The sequence below is a fragment of the Halyomorpha halys genome, unplaced genomic scaffold, assembly GCF_000696795.3.
Source record: "Halyomorpha halys isolate HHAL.00 unplaced genomic scaffold, Hhal_1.1 Scaffold169.1, whole genome shotgun sequence".
Classification (NCBI taxonomy): domain Eukaryota; kingdom Metazoa; phylum Arthropoda; class Insecta; order Hemiptera; family Pentatomidae; genus Halyomorpha; species Halyomorpha halys.
The window spans coordinates 477,552-497,438 of NW_027104700.1; the positions used below are offsets into that span (position 1 = coordinate 477,552).

Below are 19,887 nucleotides of genomic sequence, written 5' to 3' on the forward strand. Positions count from 1 at the left end.
TCCTTAAAAATGCCTTTATGTCTTTCGGCTCGTAAATTTGGAGTGGTGGAACGTTCATTGTAGCAGCCTCTTTAGCCGCTTTATCCGCTGCCTCATTTCCAGCTATTCCTGAGTGCCCTGGAGTCCAGAGAAAGGAAACGCTTTTTTTATGATGTTTAAGCATGTCTATATAGTTATGAATTTTGTCTATCGTAGGTCCGCTTTGATTGAAGTTTGATAGACTCTGGGGTGCAGACATTGAATCTGTACAAATGAGTATGTTTGAGTATTCACTTTCTATAGATAAATGAAGTGCTGTTGAAATCGCCTCTAGAGGGGAGAACTTCATGTTCCAATAGCCTACCATTAAATAATTACTTTATCCATCTTAACGTCTGTGTCTACCCCCCACTTTCAAATATTGAGCTAAGGCAGAAAAATGTTCTCGATTAAATTTTAACATGACTGCCACTCAATATATTCCCACCAGCACAGTTTATTTTTTAAAACTAATAATCTCCAAGTACACACATATATGAACATCGGATACAACGTGAAACTAAAGCAAATTATTTTTTTTATATCAATTCACATACAACTTTTACCATGCCCTTGAAATAATAAAATATTCATTTCAAATGACAAATTTTCCATATAGAGTATTTCCTAATAATTTACTAGAGATAATATTGCTGTAAAAGCAATTAGGTACTGAACAAAAGTAACTTACACTGTAAATGTTTGGGATTTATTAAAAAGTTAATTTCCGATTAAAAATATTATTTGAAGAACTATAGTTCCTTTCCCTTGTACATTTAAAACTTGAAAAACTTAACAGCCACTGACTCATGTTGTTATGGATTCCATTTATTAAGAACATTGCTTATACGATTTTTCGAGTATTGATTATTTTTTTTAAGAATGAAATTCTTATAGCAGCGTATTATAATCTTTAGCTCATAAGATGCTTCTTCAACAATTACCTTTTCAAACGAACATCATTTTTCTCCCAAAAAAAACCTTTAGACGCCAGGAACGATCCAAACACGTGACTCGGTGGGAGACAGCATCCACTGGGCCCGTATCGTTCCTCAGGTTTTACAGTTTAAGTAAAACTTATTCTTTATTTTTACCAAAGTTTCGGCCTAAATTGTAGGCCTTCATAAGGGAACTAGGTAGAAGGAATCAATTTCATATTTTATATATGAAATTTTCATTTTATTAAATATTATTGTTTTTAGATATTGTACTTTATAATATTGCATTATTTTTTAGTTTTTCATTTTTTCAATTGTACCTTAATTTTTTAACTGAATGAAATAGGCTTCAGCATCATCAGCATCTATCTGCATTAAAACTGGGAATGCCATGCGGAAGAGAAAGTAAAAGGAAAAATCGCTTGAAAATAAACGGAGGTATGGTTATTGTTGGGTTCTAAAATAACCTCATAAGTGTGTTTAACATTAGTGCATCAATTAGTGAACGTTTCACTCTTTCATGGACTAAACCATAAATGCAGAACAGTTGTAACACATCTCACAATTACTAACCAAAGAGATAGTCCGTCTTATGAGTAGTTATAAGTATATATACCTATAAAATGAATATTTTGTCAATCCATAAGATATATTCATTATACTAGACTTGCAGGATACTTAGCTTCAGTCAGATACAGATATCTCGGAAATAACGCGGAGCCGATTACGACATTGCTATGCAGACTTTCTCCGCTTCCTCAGCCAGGACGAATTGAGGAAGTGCTCAGCCTTAACCGACTTTTAAATTTAATTGGGCTCGCCGCTATATCTCATCCACTGATCGGTTGCGTAAGGTCAGTCATCTTCCACAATTATCTTCAAACGGTTCCATCAGGGAGCAAAGTTTAGGAACGACGTTTATTGTAAAAAAAATTAATGACGTGGTAATTTATAATAATACCATCTTAGCACAACCTACATGCAAATGACCTTCTGAAGGACTTTTTTTTCCACCTTGTATTTATCCTTATTGATGAAAGAAACTTCATCCATGAAAAGATGTGGCTATTATTTTCATAAACCCTAGCTGGAATAATATTCCGTCTAGGATAAAGATGATAGTTCCCTCTTTTCAACGATGAAGTTTCATTATCATCAAGTCTCCTTTGATCATTTCCAAGGTATATATCAGAGGAGAAACGTACCATACATTATTAGTAACATAAATAACACTATAAAAGGGTATGAATGATCTTCCCATACAAAATGTTCTTGTTAGGAATAGTTTCAATCTTATTAACTACAAGCAAAATGAAAGTGAGAAAATTAAAAACAAACCAACGATCAAAAACATAATGAAAATAAAAAATATTGGATCTTATATATTGATTATTATTAGTGAACATAGGGTTCACGAAATGTTAATAATTTATTTTTCTGAAGTAAAAGTATTAAATCATATTTTACCCTGGGAGTAGGTAGCTGTGGGTACAGTGGTAAGGCACTGTATTACTATTCAGTCAACCCTGAATAGTAGTACCCTGCGAGTAAACCCTATGCTTTCGGGAGCCCTACGGGGTCCTCCCAGCCTCATAAAGTGGGTCCCATTAACTGAGTAAAAATCTGACAGTCGAACGTGATTCTGACCAAATCACAATCTTGCACAACGGTTGGTTCAGTAACAATACTTCCTTACGAAGTACTGCACTCCTAACCCTTCAAGAGCTTTAGCGGTACAGATTTAATCATTTTACCCAAGCATATAGTACACCAAAGAGTATTAATTAATTGTAATTTCATTGATTAATAAGGCTTTCATAGAAGCCGATAAAAAAAAACTGTTTTTAACTCACCTGGCCTAAATTCTGATTTTTAGTATGAATTAACTTATTGCATAAATAAAGCCCAAAACAGAAAGATAGATATGATTTTAATTATATTTTTTAATTTACTTTATTTTATTAATATTACTATTTTAATTCTGTGATACTATTTTCATCGTTTACATTTTCTTTCTCTTTTTTTTTTTTCGTTTTTCTTTTTTTTTAAATATATGGTATGAATGAATACTAATACTAATTGCCATTAATTGTGGCAGATCTTATTATTACTCTTGAAAATGAAAAAAGGATTAGATTTAAAGTATTCATATCCAACATTTTTTAAGTGAAACTTCTTTTACGTAGTACAGCAAATTGGCCAGAATCCGACGAAAAGTTAAACGTTTTCCCAATTCTATAAATGAATTTTTATCAAATAAAATAGGATGAAACAGATAATTCATTTAATTAAGAGAGATTTCCTTCAATTAAATCTCATTTTCCAATCCTGAAATAATTAAATCGTCAACAAATGACAGAGCCTAAGAATTTAATTTTTAACACCCAAAGTTCAAGGCATTTTTTTTTTAATAACGTAAATGATAATTGTATATCTAAAAATGAATCTAGATTAAGACAAAGCAACGAGAAAATAAGAGATTTATGAATACTGAAAGATCTTTTTGAAAAAATTAAGTAATTGTTATTTTAGAACAATATTTTTTCTAAATCAATGCTGGTTATGAACTTTCTACACATAAAATTCAAAGCATTTGTTACACATAAATCAATGTAATTAATTATTAATTCAGTGAATCTAAAACTAAAATACATACGATAGGGTTAAAATGGAAGGATTCATCTGATTTTAGTTTAATTTTGATTTTGAGTTTTGCTTGAACAATGAATAATAAACAGAGAAAGGAGGAAAGGTAACAAGTAAATTCAAAACTTTCCGGAGGAACATCATCCATGTAAAATAAATTAATTTGAATAACTCAAAAATGAAATTTTAAATGGAAAGATTTATATTAGAATAATTTATTTAAATTATTTGAGTAAACTTTTAATGAAAAAGAAACTATTTTAATATTTGATACAAATAAAACAAACCAATTCACTGAATGATGATTTAGAGTGCTATAACCTGGAAGTTCAGTTTTTATTTATTTATTTTATTTTTAAAATTTTTTTTATGTGAAATATGTTACATCTCATCAGGATTTATGTGACTTTGTGAATTGTCGAAATTTGACTGGTTATATATTACTATTTGAAAAATTTGAAGCATTATCTTTAACTTCCAATAATAATCGAATAATATGTTTTTATTTAATTTTCTCTTCCAATAATTATTTAATAAAAACCAATTTTAACAATTATAAATAATTTATTATAATATCGTTGAATCGGAGGAAATTTTAGATCGAGATACAATGAATACGAGATCTGAGATAAAATAAACAAATGGGAGTACTAGGAATGAAGGAAAATAAAAAAAAGTCCCATCCTCAATACTTACTCTATACTTATCCTCAATAACAGCCTAAGTATATATTTACTGAATCACAAACATTTTTGGCATCTCTATCCTCTATGTAGTCATATTAGTTATCAGGAACTATTTACATAATTAGTCTTCTTATTCTCTTATGTCACAAAGGCTCATTACAATATAACATCGAACTTCCCTATTATCATATAATTCGTGATCACGCTCTAAACACTAACCCCAGTCATGGTCAGTGTAATACAGGGCAGTTGAATGTGAAAGGTCCTGTTCATTATACATTACTTATAAATCACAATATTGTTTTCCCTTTATTTATTGATCCACACCTGTCTTCACATTGAAGACAACCTTTAATAACATATGCTTAAAACGGGATGGGGAGACTGAATGGTTATATCCAGCAACATTTAAAGTGGCTAAAATTGAAAAAAAAAAAAAAAAAAGGCGTTTTCACAATTTAAAATGATATCACTGTTAATTACATGTTCTATTGACATTTTGATACCTCCTATTTTCCCGGTGAATAGCGACTATTTTTGGCAGTAATGTTTTAATATAAATAATTACATATTTATTTGTTTTAGGAACAAAACCCGACATTACAGTAAATAAACTAGCCAGTGATATATACCAACGTTATTATTCTGCGAGAATAATAAATTGAAAATCATTTATATAAATTAACAGTAAACAATACGACTCTACATTTCTAGCAGTGAAAAAGGAATAGTCTCAGCATATATAATTTAATATAAAAGAAACAAAAACTACTCATCCTATTAAGAGCATATATCATAGTTTGAGATTTTGAGTTACATAGACAAATAGCATTTTAAGGTCTAATCCGGTGAGTACTATAAGAATTTCGTAGAAATAATTTGGGCTAATATTATTCAATTTTGCAAGGTACCGGATTCTGTTCTCTTGGTAGGCGGGACAAAAATGGAGGCAATCCTCCAATCCCGTTCAATCACGAGTCAGACAAAGCTTATGTGGGTCCAAAGTGTATTTGTGGTAGTCAGCATTAAGAGTGATAGGGTATTTACCTGAAAGTCTCAATTGGGCAATCATTTTTAAGTGTTATCTTCAGGGAAGATCATCCGCCTTAATGAAATCCCTAAATATTAATAACCGTTTGATTTCTTTCGCACCAACTCGCTGAATAATCGTTGCATTTTAAAAAATGCACTGCACTTGGTCAACGAGAACAGAAACTATGGTAGCACGACTACAAACAGGAAACAATCTATTAAATCGACATTTATCACTTATCGGTTTATTCATTATTCCAACTCCACTTGCTGTTGCATACTGAATAAATGGTGGCATTGTTTATGAGTCTCGCTAATATTTATTTCTTCTGAGAAGCTGACCTTTCCTCTTACCTCCTCTTTTTGCGGCACGGAACAATATTCTAGCTACAATATTCAGTGCAGATTCAATTTATGCTCTCTTATCTAGTTATAAATTGTAGGTTTAGTTTTCTAATTGACTATTTAATTCTTTACTTCCATTGGCTCATTATAGGTAACGCGGTGAGAAGGCTGCGCTGGGATCTCGTAGGGCCTTACTCTACCCCTCATACATGGGCTCGTGGATCCTAAGGTCGAGATTGTAAATATTGTATATAATTTATTTTACATTGTTTGATTATCTTATTTTTATTTTTCTGTCTTTATCGTATAGAGATTTTATTAATTTTTATTTTTGGTATGAATGTGTTCAATTAGCAATATTATTCATTGTCCAAGTTTGTGGCAGATTGGAGTAATACTTACCAATAAATAAAGTAATTATTATCTAAAAAAAAAATTCTTTACCCTAAGCGAATTTCATTTCCCTTAGTTCGATTTATTATACAAAACGATCAAGGTGCTTTTAAAGTTGATTAATTCTGATTTTCAACATATTTTTTACACTAATGTTATTATATAGTTATCAGTCATCCCCAAGGCCCTTAAAACTGTGTTCGGGAGGTTATGAAAAGGATATAAAATGCAGCCCTATTGAAATCTAAATTATTAAAAATAGTGAATCGTAATAAATTATGATGTCAATTTCTTCTGGTAATAATTCACTATTTAGGTGTTCAAAATTGTAAATATAAACATATTAGATTCTTTAGTTTCCAAAACCGAAATAAATATTCTAAAAAATTGAATTTCCTACAAACGTTCATATAATTCTCTAACTACAAAGATGGAGGAAAGAGTGGTTCGATTCTTGGATTAATCTTTTTCTGTGATTTCTGGTTGGTTTAGAAATCAATTTAAATTTACTGTTAAATCCCTTTTCCAGTTTTTCAAGGTTATATTAGTAAAACCCTATATTAAGAACCTGAATAATTAAGTACCCAACTCTCATTACACCAACCTACGGTCGGCCATGTATTGTCAAACCACTGCAAAAAAAAAAAGTGATTTAATGACTTAAAACCTAAAATACGATTTCTATCTTGTTTTTAATCAGTCATTGAGATTTACATTAGAAGTAATAATCTGAATGAGATTTAATATGAGATGAAAATGGCCGGTGAAGAAATCGTTGGTAGCACTCAAATTAGTTCTAATCTCATTTGAGTGCTACCAATTATTTCTTTGGATGATAGAGAAATACTTTATCTGTTAAGTAACGCTTGAAAAAAAAAAACGAGCACCTACTAGTAAATAATATTCATATAAATTGATACAATTGGAAAAGTATAAACATATTACCTAGGCTATATTAATAAATACACACATTTCTAAAACTTATTTTACAATGAATCATGGAATTAAACTAATAAATAATTTATATAAAGAAAGAAATCTAATTTTTTTTTTTTAAATAAAGACCCTGAAGGGTGAATAACATGTTTAACATTGATTTATCTCTTTCCTAGCTATATCCATATCACAGCTACTAAAATTTTATTGCATATAATGAAAAATTAAAAATAAGTAAAATAAATTAAAACATTATTAATTATATTTTAATTTCTCTACTATTTTTTTTCTTCTTTTGTACGTAATCGAAAATAGTAAAAATATATAAACAAAGATTTCTATAAATTAAAATGCTACATAATTTGATTATTTAAATTAAACATTATGTTCCTAAAAACAAAAAAAAGAAGGAGTAGAAGCAAAATTTCATTACTATTTATTATTTATTTTTCCCTCATTTTTGCTAGAAAAAAAGATGATCTAATATATCTTTTAATTTTTAGTGATCTAATGGAACAATAAATTTTTTTATAAAAATTTTACTGCAACAATTGAAGATATTTTTAAAAAGATGGGCATAAGAAGACAGTGGATGCTTGCCTGGGACAGGAGAGAGTGGAGGAAGATAATATAATAAGATAAATAAATAATGTAACAATTGAAAAAAATATTGCAGGTGGGAAGACAAATTCTGAGATTCCAAAAAGTACTTTTACAATACAAACTCAATTCGCATACATATCTTCAGCACTTTGATTGGTATGTTGGACAAATATAGATTATAAAAAAAATCGATGTGTTTTCTCGAAATATTGATATTAAAATTTGAGCATCAAAAACCTATATTAGAAAATAAATAAATAAAAATAATTTAATTTAAATTAAGAATGTCTATTTCTTCGCTTGGACTATTACAATTTTTTTCTAACCTCCTATTTATTTATATTTAAACAACTACAATAATATATATTTTACTTAACCTAAGAAAATTACATACATACACTAATTTACATTTTATATTGTTTTGCCTGTTGGCATAATGGACTATTAAAAAATCAAAACAAATTTGTTTAAAGAGGACAATTTTTGTTTCCTTATATTGTCTCTCTACAACCCCACCACCATTCTGGCTCATATTGTGGAAAAAAATGATTTCACAGTACTTTGAAGTGTTCCAAAGAGTTTTTCATTAACCAGTAAATACCATTCTTGTAAAAACATGATAGAATTAGACCATGTAATTACCAATACTGCTGAAAGTCGATATTTACAAATTGTATAAGGACGTTCGGATGTGAATTACAACCAAAATGTTTTAATTTAGAAAAAAATAAATAAATTATCTATTCCCATCTATATAGAACCGTGATCTTAGTCTACTATTCATTTTGTACACTACGGTCGGAGAGTTTGCCAGAGAGCTGAGGACGAAAACGTTACGCTGCCCGAGCTGTTTCCTCTCTTTGGCGAAATCCTGGGAGCGTTACTCCAACCACGCTTTCACCAACTCAGCGAAACTGACACGCCAATGGTTTTTATTTGCTAATTTTTAATTTGTATATCAAGTATGCAAATACAAAACACGTGCTCGTATACGTGGCTAAGATGATCCTCTTTTAAATTCTGGCAGATAAACGTTTCTACATGACGTCCGGACTAAATCCTATAGTAAAGAAGAAAAACCAAAATCAACACGACATTCCATTTGCTAAATTCATTTTCAACTAAAATATAGATACCAGAGCATGAGAGGATTGAAAGAAAGAATCTATAAAAATATGGATAGGATATGAGAAAGTATTATTTATACCAAAGTGATAATATTCCCCTGAAAAAAAAGGAATAGGAAAGTGGTATGTTTTCATTGTTAACAAAGAGATGAATAAGCAATATTTTATCATTCACATATTTCCTGAAACAGTACACAAAAGCAAATGTTGTATATAAACCCAGTATTCTCATTAAAGGAAAAAAATATTCATTTAACGCTGTTGATAATGAAAAAAAAATATGATTTTTAATATTTCTTGTTTTGTTCGAAATTAGATTTATAAGTTTGATGAAAAAAATATATGATTGCTGTGATATGTGATATAACCTTGTGATTTTTTAAACTTTAAAATTTTACATATTTCTTATCGAATTCGCAATGTTTCATCTCGCAAGTTAATTAAACGACATGACCTTCAGAAATGATTTCTGCTTAGTTTAATAAAAAAAAAAAAAAAAAGTACAGTTCTGATAATAAATATATAATTTTATAGCAAATAAAACATCAAAAAGGTATCAGTGAATATCAAAGTTTATTTGTGTAAAAAAAATGCGGAAGTCGCTGAAAATTAGATTTTATTTACTCAAGTTCTCGTTAAATGCCTCCATCTAAAAAGTCCAGTTAATTGAGCCAATATCGAATTTCCTCAATATTTTGACCCTCTGGATTTGTTTTTCCAGATTATTGTTACTACAAAGAAATGAATAATTATATTATAGCAAAATATTGACGCTCGTGATGTATGTATTCAACGTTAAGTAAAATTTATGAGAGTTTTATTTTACATAAATTATATTTTGACTGTCCTATATCACCTATAATGTCCTATTTCTTCCTTTTTCTTTTATTAATAGAATTCAGTTTTATCTAAACTACAAACCAAAAAATATTCATAAAAATTATTTTATTTGAGAAATAATGAACGATAATATTGTTTTAACCAATTCAGAAGTTACTTGAGTTCGATATTGAATACATTAATATTATTAGTGTTAATATTAAAATAAATAAAATAATTATTTAACTTAATTATGTTCAGAGGCAGAAGCCATGGAAGCTATCAGTCCTAAACGATATCCCTAATAAAGATTGACATAAATATTAAATCAATCGACGTTCTGCCTCGGGCTGACCTCTATAACAGATTCAATAGCTACAGTATTAGCTTTTCTATTCTGTAACGAACAACAACTACCGTGGTCGTTCTTACTGAATTATTTATTATTTCTGTAAACAGATGGGAAAATAATCATCTTAAATCGGGCTTTTTAAATTCTAGTATCTTATTTTTTTTTTCAGGAAATTTCAGTTCGCCATATGGATTGCACTTGGGAGTGAGGCACAGTGCTAAATATGCGGTATCCAATTGATGTCTCACCTAAGTTAGTTCATATAATAAATCAGCGTATATACATTATTATATTAGTTTTAAAAATAATAAAGCTGTCATTGGTAACAATATGACAAAAATGTAAAATTGTAATTGAATATTTTGTAATTTATTCTAAAATTATTAAATGGATATGAACGCTGGAAACCCGAAAGCTGCGCTCCCAATATGAATAAATAAACGTTAAGTAAATAAATAAAAGTTTGATCTGAAAATTACTGATGGACCTAACATGAATAAAATTTTAATGTCTTGGTCGGTTTTTATTTGTATTTTTATTTCACATTCGCTTTGACGATACAATAAATGCTATTAAGACTTGTATGTACCGTCAGTAAAGTTTCTACGACAATTACAATGAGAGGGTTAAATATAAAAACTCCAGAATAATTTGACCTGATTCCCCAACTTACTGGAAGGTTAGGGAGGTACTCCTCCCAAAGTCCTCTCCACCTGATAAACGATTATTTATGAGAATCATTTAAAAATTATTAGTTTAGGTAACCTTAAACAAGTGAACAATTCTGCTATTTAAATAACAAGCAATGTGGGTTAATTATAAAATATTTATTAAATAAAATATCCATATGTTTGATGGTGAAGCTTTAAGTCTAAAGAATTGAAACAATCACATAATAATTTTTTTAAATATATAGATAATATTTATAAATTATCAAAAATCTTACATATATACATATATAGATAGATATAGATGTAGATATAAAAAAAAATCTCACCCTTCCTAAGGGTTAGCAGAAGAAGTGAGAAAATTGTCTACCTGACATTCCGTTTCTCAACCCCCCAGTTTTCATCTTTGTTTCAATCTGACTGGTACTTTCCCCTACTTCTATTTGTTATTTTTATTGATTTTCTTGATATTTCTCTTTCAGATATTACTATACCTCACCTATGCCATATTTACTTTACCTATCTGTTTTAACTTTTACACCTACCTCTTTACCATATTTCTACAATTTATTAGTCAAAATCTGTATTTAGAACTTTATCATACCTGTTGTATTTATTAGTAACTAGTTTCAAGTCCACCTACATGTATACTTCCTTATATTATTATTATTTCTTTTTTTTATATAATTTATAAACACAACAATTGTTTTGAATTTTTTTTTATTTTAATGTTCTGCCAATTCTATAATATTTCTATCTCGTTTTTCAGTCAGGCCCAACTAAGCCCAGCAAAGTGGGGCGAAACGTTTAGTAACTTTTTAACAATAAATAGTTTTATTTTCCTATTTGATACCTTTATTGACAGCCACCCAGACTATCTGTCTACAATCTACTTCATACGGTCAATGATCTTCTTCCAATATAAATCCATAAATATTTTAATAAATTAATTTATCCACATCGTTTTTTAATAAATATTGTTTGACCCTTCCAGAAGTCCTATCGCCCATTGAAGTTGAAATTATAATGACTGAATTAATTACTGAGTAAATCAACTTCAAATGGTTTTTAAATAGTTAGATATGCTTGTGACTAGTTTCAACAGAAAAAGATTTTATTCCTAACTAAAAACTTCATGAAACTTCCACTTAAGTTTTCAATATTTCAAAACTCCTGATTTGGCTTATGACATATTTGCATTCAATGGTTAATATATGATTATCAATTAATTAATGAAAATAAAATACATCTAATTCTTTCATAATAATTTACGAATTATTTCCCTTGATTAAAAACTATATATAGGCACATAATAAACTGGTAAGTATTTCGTCAGATAGTATTAAGATCACATCCAACATTCCATTTAAATAATATTACTAAAAACCAATATAAAGTAATTCGTAAGATTGCGTTCAGTGTGATTGGTATGTATGTTAAATACGTAATGAAAACTAGACTTTTATGGGTTGAACATCTCACATAATTTAAAGTAACCAAATCTTGATTAAAAATACTTTTAACAGTTATCTCAAGTAATAATTACATACATAACTATGGGTAAAGACTCTTATCACAAGTGAATCTTATTCGAATCCAGGTTTGGCAGAAATTAGTATATAAAGACAATGCTAACCGTGGTTTTAAATACGATTCTTTTGTCCACCCTATTTTTTTTTAAAATGAGAAACAGTAAATAATAATGAAATAAAAAGCAAGCAGTTGAACGATGTTGAAGATCTACAATCCTTCAAGTACGCCACAAGGTCGAGAATCAAAGACCTCTTCCAGGGATGGACCCTTTGAGGGCTCTTGGGGGCAGTTTTTGTACATCCAAATTTTACATTACATCAACTGTAAATTGTTGGTCAGCTTTTGCAATATGCAATAATGAACTTCCCGATAATAATGGCAGTTGCAACAATTAATACAATTATATTTAATTTTTATACTGGCATATAATTTATTTGATTACCTAAGATTGTTTTTACACACCTTTAACTCTCCATGAATGAAACTTTAGGACTTTCATAAAAACAAAATCAGATTTAACTTTATCTGATTTTGATTTGTATTAAAGTTCACTTTTATCCCTTAATTAAAGCTCGAAGTTAAATCTAGTTTATATGGCCAATTCTATATTATAAAAACACAAAATATACCGAGAAGAAAAACGTTATCGCAATGCATCGAAAAACAGTTAAAATATAAACAAATTTTTTTTTTTATAAATGAAATAATGTATACAATAACATTTCTATAAAACATATCATCTAGATGGCGTTATTGACTGTCTGTGCATCCAGTTCATTCATTGAATACTCAGCCAGACATTAAAAAAAAGCTATCAATATCTTATCATCTTGGCGACAATAATTAGTAGGCCAGAAACTTCAATGACACTACTACTAATTTTATTCTAATGCAGTTTAGTAACTTCTATTGAATTCGATAGTTTTATGGATTTTGTAACGATTCAGAAAAAAACCAAACAAAAAAAAAAACCAATAATCATGAAATTTCAGAAAAGAATCTGAGAATAAACGCGAACAAAATTAAATTGATAAACAGATTGAAACCAACATTCATTTTCATGAAGAACATGAATCAGAAGTCTCATTGAGCAATCTGTACACTTCATTCACAAATATTTTTCAAAAAATTAAATATTTTTAAGTATATAAATAACCCATATGGCCATTTGCTTAACTCAACCACATTGAATAAAGATTTCCAAATTAAAAATGCCTTCCTAATATATAACTGAGCTGAGTCCATAAGTAATGAAAAATATATAAAAAATGTTATAAAATAATTCATTTGTAAAAGAAAAAATTTATCCTAAATTACATTATTAAAATGATAATGTAATAACCCAAAAATGTAGATATTCACTTCAATATGAAATTTAACATCCTGTTCCATAATTTTATCTAAAGTTTAATCTACTGCTGTCTGTGCCTTGCATAACAATTACATTTCATATATATCAAATATAGAACTATTTTAAAATTCTCTTAAATGTAAACTTATATTCGAAAAATAAGATTAATAAATATATGAATAATTTATACAGACATCTGCTTAGCTCACCATTAGTGAAAAAATAAATATTTTTTATAGGATGGTCAAAAAAAATAAAAATAAAATATCTCTATTTGAACAAAAAATAAACCATTTCATTGAATAATTCTATGAAATGAAATGTAATTCAAAAATTTAATATTTACTTCTAATTCCAGAATAAATTATTCAAAAATTGTGTATATTGATTTTAATTGCAAAATAAATAGTATAGGATAAAAAAAATATCCAGTACATTAATTAAAGGAACTAGTAATTGAAAATAAATGTATCTAAAATTTTTTTAATTTTAATTTCAGCACCTTCTAAGTAGATTCACGAGCTGGTAGATCACTAGTTGGTAATTATGTAATTTTTATTTAAGTGAGTTCAACAATTAGATATTGCATAATTTATTATAATTAATATTTAGTAAATACCCTTGCTCCGAATATATTCTAGACTTACGTTGGGAGCTGAGGTATCTGGACGTAGTGTACCGACGGGTGCGAGCTGCGGCGGTGCACTGGTGGGCTCGGGTAGGGGTGTCGAGTGGGGGCACTCCTACCCCAAGCTCTTCGCCTGCCCAGTTTCACCGACTCCACAAGATTTTCAAGAATTTACTGGATTTCGAGGGGACCGCGATCAAGGCCGTAGTGTCTGTGAAGCGCTCGAAGAAACGGTAACAAACAAGGAAAGAATCCGATCTGAAGAGTCAAGTTTTTAACACCAATATAGAATAGGAAAGATAATAATACTACATATAGTCTGTTCTTCTACGATCTTCAAGGACTGTTAACACATGAAGGATAGGGATTTTTTCTAAGCTGGCTGTACAGTAAAACCGGGCTGTAGGTGTCTGTAACATCTCATTAACTCATCTGTAAGCTTACATTGCCTATACAGTTGAAATTATTAATAGTGGTTTCCATTATGCTGTAAATTTGGAATAGCAATTTTTAGGAATTGGTTAAGCACTAGATATCGCGTATTCTGATCGATCGTTACCCCGGATTCGTAAAGCCCGCTTATCCTTCATAAATTGACTTTGCCCCTGTGTCTGTCGTGATAATTTCAATCCTGATCGCTTCTGGTTATTGAATGGATCTACAGGCGATAGTTTCACAATACCCTTGTGAAATAACTAACAGTCCTATAATGGAAGATGGGGGAAAATTCCTCGCTGTCGAATTTTCTTGGCGGTGTGACAGCGTTTTGTTACTTTAGCAATCTGACAAGCCGCATATCAATCCCATTCCACGTCGCCCTTATTCATTAAAAAACTTCTGTGCCATAAATCTTCTGGTAGCTCTTACTGCGTGACCGCTAAGTCCGTTAACTGCGTCAGACATTCTATTCATCCTTCTGTACCTGTTTAGGTAAATATTCTAGCTGGTAGAAATGAGGTCCCGTACGGGTTTGCTTGTTCTACGTAAGCTAAGTAACTTTAAGAACAAATACGGCTGACACTGAGGAGTAAGTTGGTTCCGCGTCATATCTTCGAAGTACTGTGAGTATCCCCAGGTCATACATACAGTCATCACTTTCAGTGAAGGTATTCATGAGGTCTATATGAACTCAGAAGAAATAGGTATAGAGAACAAAATACAGTAAATCAATGACGGTCCAAGCCCACGTCTAGTTTGACCATACACAGACTCCAAGAAATTTTGTAAAGATACTCTAACGTCTTCCCTAAGCGCCCTGGAAAGATTGATAGATATGAGTATTATTTAAGGCTGAGAGATGAAGAACGAGTTCGTATTAAACTCTACCGGATCCCGTTCGCAAAAAGGAAACTGAGATGAGAAGGGAAGAAGTAAAGAAAATGTTGAAGGATTATATTTAAACCAACAAAATGATCTACACTACATTGTTGATGTTTTATAAACTTTTCTTTTTATAAAACACAAAAGCGTTTTAACTGTTAAAATGCTCTCAAAATATTATTCCGGCGTTCGAATTGTATTACTAGAGGATTAGTATTGATTAACTATATGACTATAAAGATCTTAAAATGCTAATATACAGTAATGAGCTTTTATAGGAAAAATGTAAATTACATAAAGTGAAGAAGATGAGGTTTATGAAAAAAACAAAATTTAAAAATATTATTTTTAAAAACCAATTGTAATTTTGACATTTAAATGTTTATGATGGGATTTCATGGTAATCAGTATGATGAGATTTTATTAAATTTCAGGCAATAATATCCAAAATACTTATCAAAAGGAAAGAATTGATAGAAAAATGTTTACTCTTAACGGCGACCTTTTACGGTCATTAAAATAAAATTGATATTCATTATACGATAAAAGTGTTATTACTATAGGTGTCTTTAATTTGAAACAAATTAAACTCAAGTAAACAACGCAACAAAATAACCTAAGCCGTTTCTAATCCTTAAAATGACAAAACCATCATTGCATTCTCAACGCTCTTCATTAAGCCACTCATAAAATTATTTACAATGATTTCAATACTCTCCATTTTGAGGTGCACTGAATACCCTTTCACAGTAAACTCTTTGTCTGAGTGAATCTCTTATCTCGCTTATTTTAAGAAGAATATGGTAATGAGTATCTTTTTGATAAGCATATGGTTTTATTATAATGATTGCAACAAATTAGTTAATCCAGGAATCAATTTAATATTGAGATGAGGTTTGACAAAGAGTAATCGTGATATTCATATGGAGTAAGATTGTTAAATTTAGTTAAGCTTAATTTTAAACATGTGAAAATGAACCACCGTTTTGGAAATCAAGTACTATTTTTAGAGGTTGATGTAATACTTAAAAACTGACAAGTTGGCATACATGTATGTATGTTGAGGTATAGTGAACTTTTTTTTTATCAGTTAATCTGTTATAGGTTTTATTTTTGGACTTTGATAAAGACATAAATCTTATTTTAACTCATATACAGTGCCTCCCAAAAGTTTTTCCTATCAAGGAAATGTATTTTACTCATTAAAAAAGAAAACTTATTGAGCCTGAAAAAGTGGAATATATATTTGCCTTATTTCTAAAAACATATAAATGCCTCCACCAGGCAAAAAATCTACAAAAACTGCAAACACCGCGTGAATATATTTTCCCAACATAACAAGTGGGTTTTCGACTATATAGTTCTACAGAAATGTAAGGTTTTGGAACTTGAAATTTATATACAGATAAACAGATATACGATTTTAGAAAATGTCTTCATTGTTATCGGGCTTCAGTGAGCATGTAAAATGTATTTTTCTCGGTTAGATTATAATTTTCTTTCTCGTTGTTCCTTTCGGCATTGACGGACCTACAGCGTTGGGTAAACCAGAATTGGGCAGTATCTGATTAGTTCTTCGATTGAGTATGTAGATTCCTACACAGAAATCACACATTATAGTCTATGAACCTGATGCAGAAAAATCTAACCCATAAAAGATTCATCTGTAAATAATTTTCCGAATGACTAAAAAAAATTATTTTATGAATTATAATGTATATATAGATATAGTGTCTATTCAATTTATTAGTACCAAAGATAAACATTATAATTCAGAAAATAAAATTAATCAGTCAAATTTGGTAGGTAACTATAAAATCAATCACAGGTAGGTGGACATTTTCCTACATGTTTTGGTTCAGGCAAAGAATTTCAGATAAAAGTTCATGATCGCTTCTGCTCACTGAATAAATCTATAAATGATAGTTTCACTATAACCTTGTGAAGTAGCTATTGGTCCTATCATGGAATATGAGGGAAATTCCAAGCTGTTGAATTTTATTGGCAGTGTAAATGTGTTTAGTTACTTTTGCTGTCTGACAAGCGGCACAAAATCAAGCCCATTTCGCGACGTCCTTATTCCTTAATAAGTCCTAAAATAATAATAATAATAATCCCTAATAAGTCTTTTTCAAAAGCCAAAATACTTGGCCAGAACTCAGAAGAAATAGGTATAGAGAACAAAATAGAGTAAATCAAGGAAGGTTCAAGCCCAAGTCTTGTTTGATCATACACAGACTAAAAGAAATTTTGCAAGGATGCTCCGACTTCTTCTCTAAGCGCCCTTGAAAGATTCATGGATATGAGTATGATTTAAGTCTGACGTATAGAGAATGAGTTCGAATTACATTCTATCCGATTGCACTCATAAAAAAAAAGCTGCGGGTGGAAAAGTAATGAAAATGTTGAAGGATCATATTATTGAAACCAGCAAAATCATTACCTTAATCACATTGTTGAAGTTTTCAGACCTATGTATTTTACACTGTTTTAATATCTTTTGTGTCATTTGTACCTACTAGCAGCCTTCAAAATATTTGTATGGGTCTGTAATCGTTCTCACACCATCACATACATGTTGAGACAAATATTCCACCAACTTTTTAAAATGCGTAAATAAAAAAAATAATTAAAGTTTAAAATTAATTTAAGTGAAGTAAGTTTATTATAAAACTTGATTACTGTTTAGAAAGAAGCGTCGTTTTGACCCTGTTAATTGAAAACTTCGTGCGAAATGAGAATGAACAACAATTTACATGTACTTTTAAAGATCCTTTTATATTTAGAGAGTTATTATTTTTATCCGTCATTGTATTCCATTAAGTTTGTGCAGCTACTGTGTGTCCTCTTAGTGGAAAAAAATATTGATTAAAAAAACCTCACTATGCTATACTCCTATTTCTACAGCAAATGTGTGCATTTGCATTCGAGCGCTGGTCGATGACCACCAGCTGACATCTCACCTCACCCTCCTCTAGTACTGTTCCTCTGACGTTTGTGGACACTAAACCCCAGGCAGTGCTCCAAGAGTTTGTGTCGGAACAGTGGGAAAACCAATGACGCCCAGTGATACTCCAGTCCATGGGGAAAAAGCCATTCCAGTCCACTGAATTGAGGAGTTGGTTTTAGGATAGTCCAACTACCCCACCACCTTGCAATCTGAATCTCCCCTTACCGGTTACTTCAATACCTATACTGGCATTTAAAGTATACTGCATCAAACTCTGCTTTTGTATACTATATACATGTGTTATATTCTTATATGTACAAACATTCATATAAATGTATTGGTTTTCTATTTATTATTTCAAGCAAGTTACCTGAATTACGTTAACTTAAATTACTAAAAGAAAGTTAAGTTAAATTACATGAATAAAATTTAGTTAAATTATCTGAATAAAGTTAAGCTAAATTACCGGAATAAACAATAGAATTAGGTGTACAATGCTAGCACTAAATTGGTAATAGAGGGTTTTGAAACTTGAGACATACCATGTAATGATTTTAGTGGGTATTTGATACGTACATATAGGAGGTATGCTATATGTATAGCTGGGTGTTAAGGATACCTTGGATTGCCTTTTGGCATTATAAGGTTAGGTGAGGGGTCCAACGAAGGTTGTAACTTGTTTGGCTTACGCTAGTGGATTATTGGAACGGGGAGGGGCCGTTCCGCTGGTTGAAATGAGACATACCCTGTAGAACCATGTAGGTCCTATATCACGTTTGAAATATTAGCTTAAAATGGGAAGAGGAGACTTTAAGATAGTTTAATCGAGTAATATTTAAAAAGCCCCTGAAATTGTAAGACGGCATGAAACCCTCCACGGTAACCTTACTTATCTTACTTTTTAAACAGACAATTATAGCGAGTAGATTGGTCGATTTACGACACGTCATAATTTCACAAGAGGAGATCATAACATTAAAAAGGCAATCCTTACCGCCGGACCCGCCCCGCTAAGACCCTATAGCACTTAAAATGGGAAGACTTTAAGATAGTTTAATCGAGTTATATTTATAAAAGCGCCTGAAGTTGAAAAACGGCATAAACTCATCATCTCCTGTGGTTAGATATGTAAATGTTACCTCCAACTTTACCTTGGGTGGGAGTGCTTCTCCCATAAGTGTCTTGTTTGGTAATCAAGGGTCCCACTCGATGCAAAAATTCGTCAGAAGTGTAGGGAAACATTCTCAGTAGAGCTCTATGTTACATGATACTATGATGTTACATGATTGACTAATCAGCAAAGATGAGACCCCTGACTCCGCAAAACCATTCCCTCGTCCATTCCCTTTTATTATTTAGGTAACAATGAAAACAAGAACAAAAATAGTTTTAGTTCTGTGGTGGCATGATTAACGTCTTCAGTGGCAATAGTTGACGTTTGCAAAGAGAGTATTTGAAATGGGTTTGCCACTGTCGAAATTATTATTAACATTTCTATATCTTTAGTATATTTCTTTTAAATATATTTTTAATTATAATTCA

The 19,887-nt window shown here is 30.3% G+C and overlaps 1 long non-coding RNA gene across 1 annotated transcript in view; it reads right to left on the minus strand.

Moving 5' to 3' along the window:
• The window catches only part of LOC136797097 (uncharacterized), a 17,441-nt gene extending 2,869 nt beyond the window's left edge, over positions 1-14,572 (minus strand). The window contains exon 1 of the long non-coding RNA XR_010844920.1: positions 14,095-14,572. This is a non-coding gene — a long non-coding RNA (uncharacterized lncRNA). The remainder of the gene's footprint in view (positions 1-14,094) is intronic.
• Between the last annotated feature and the right edge of the window lie 5,315 nt (positions 14,573-19,887).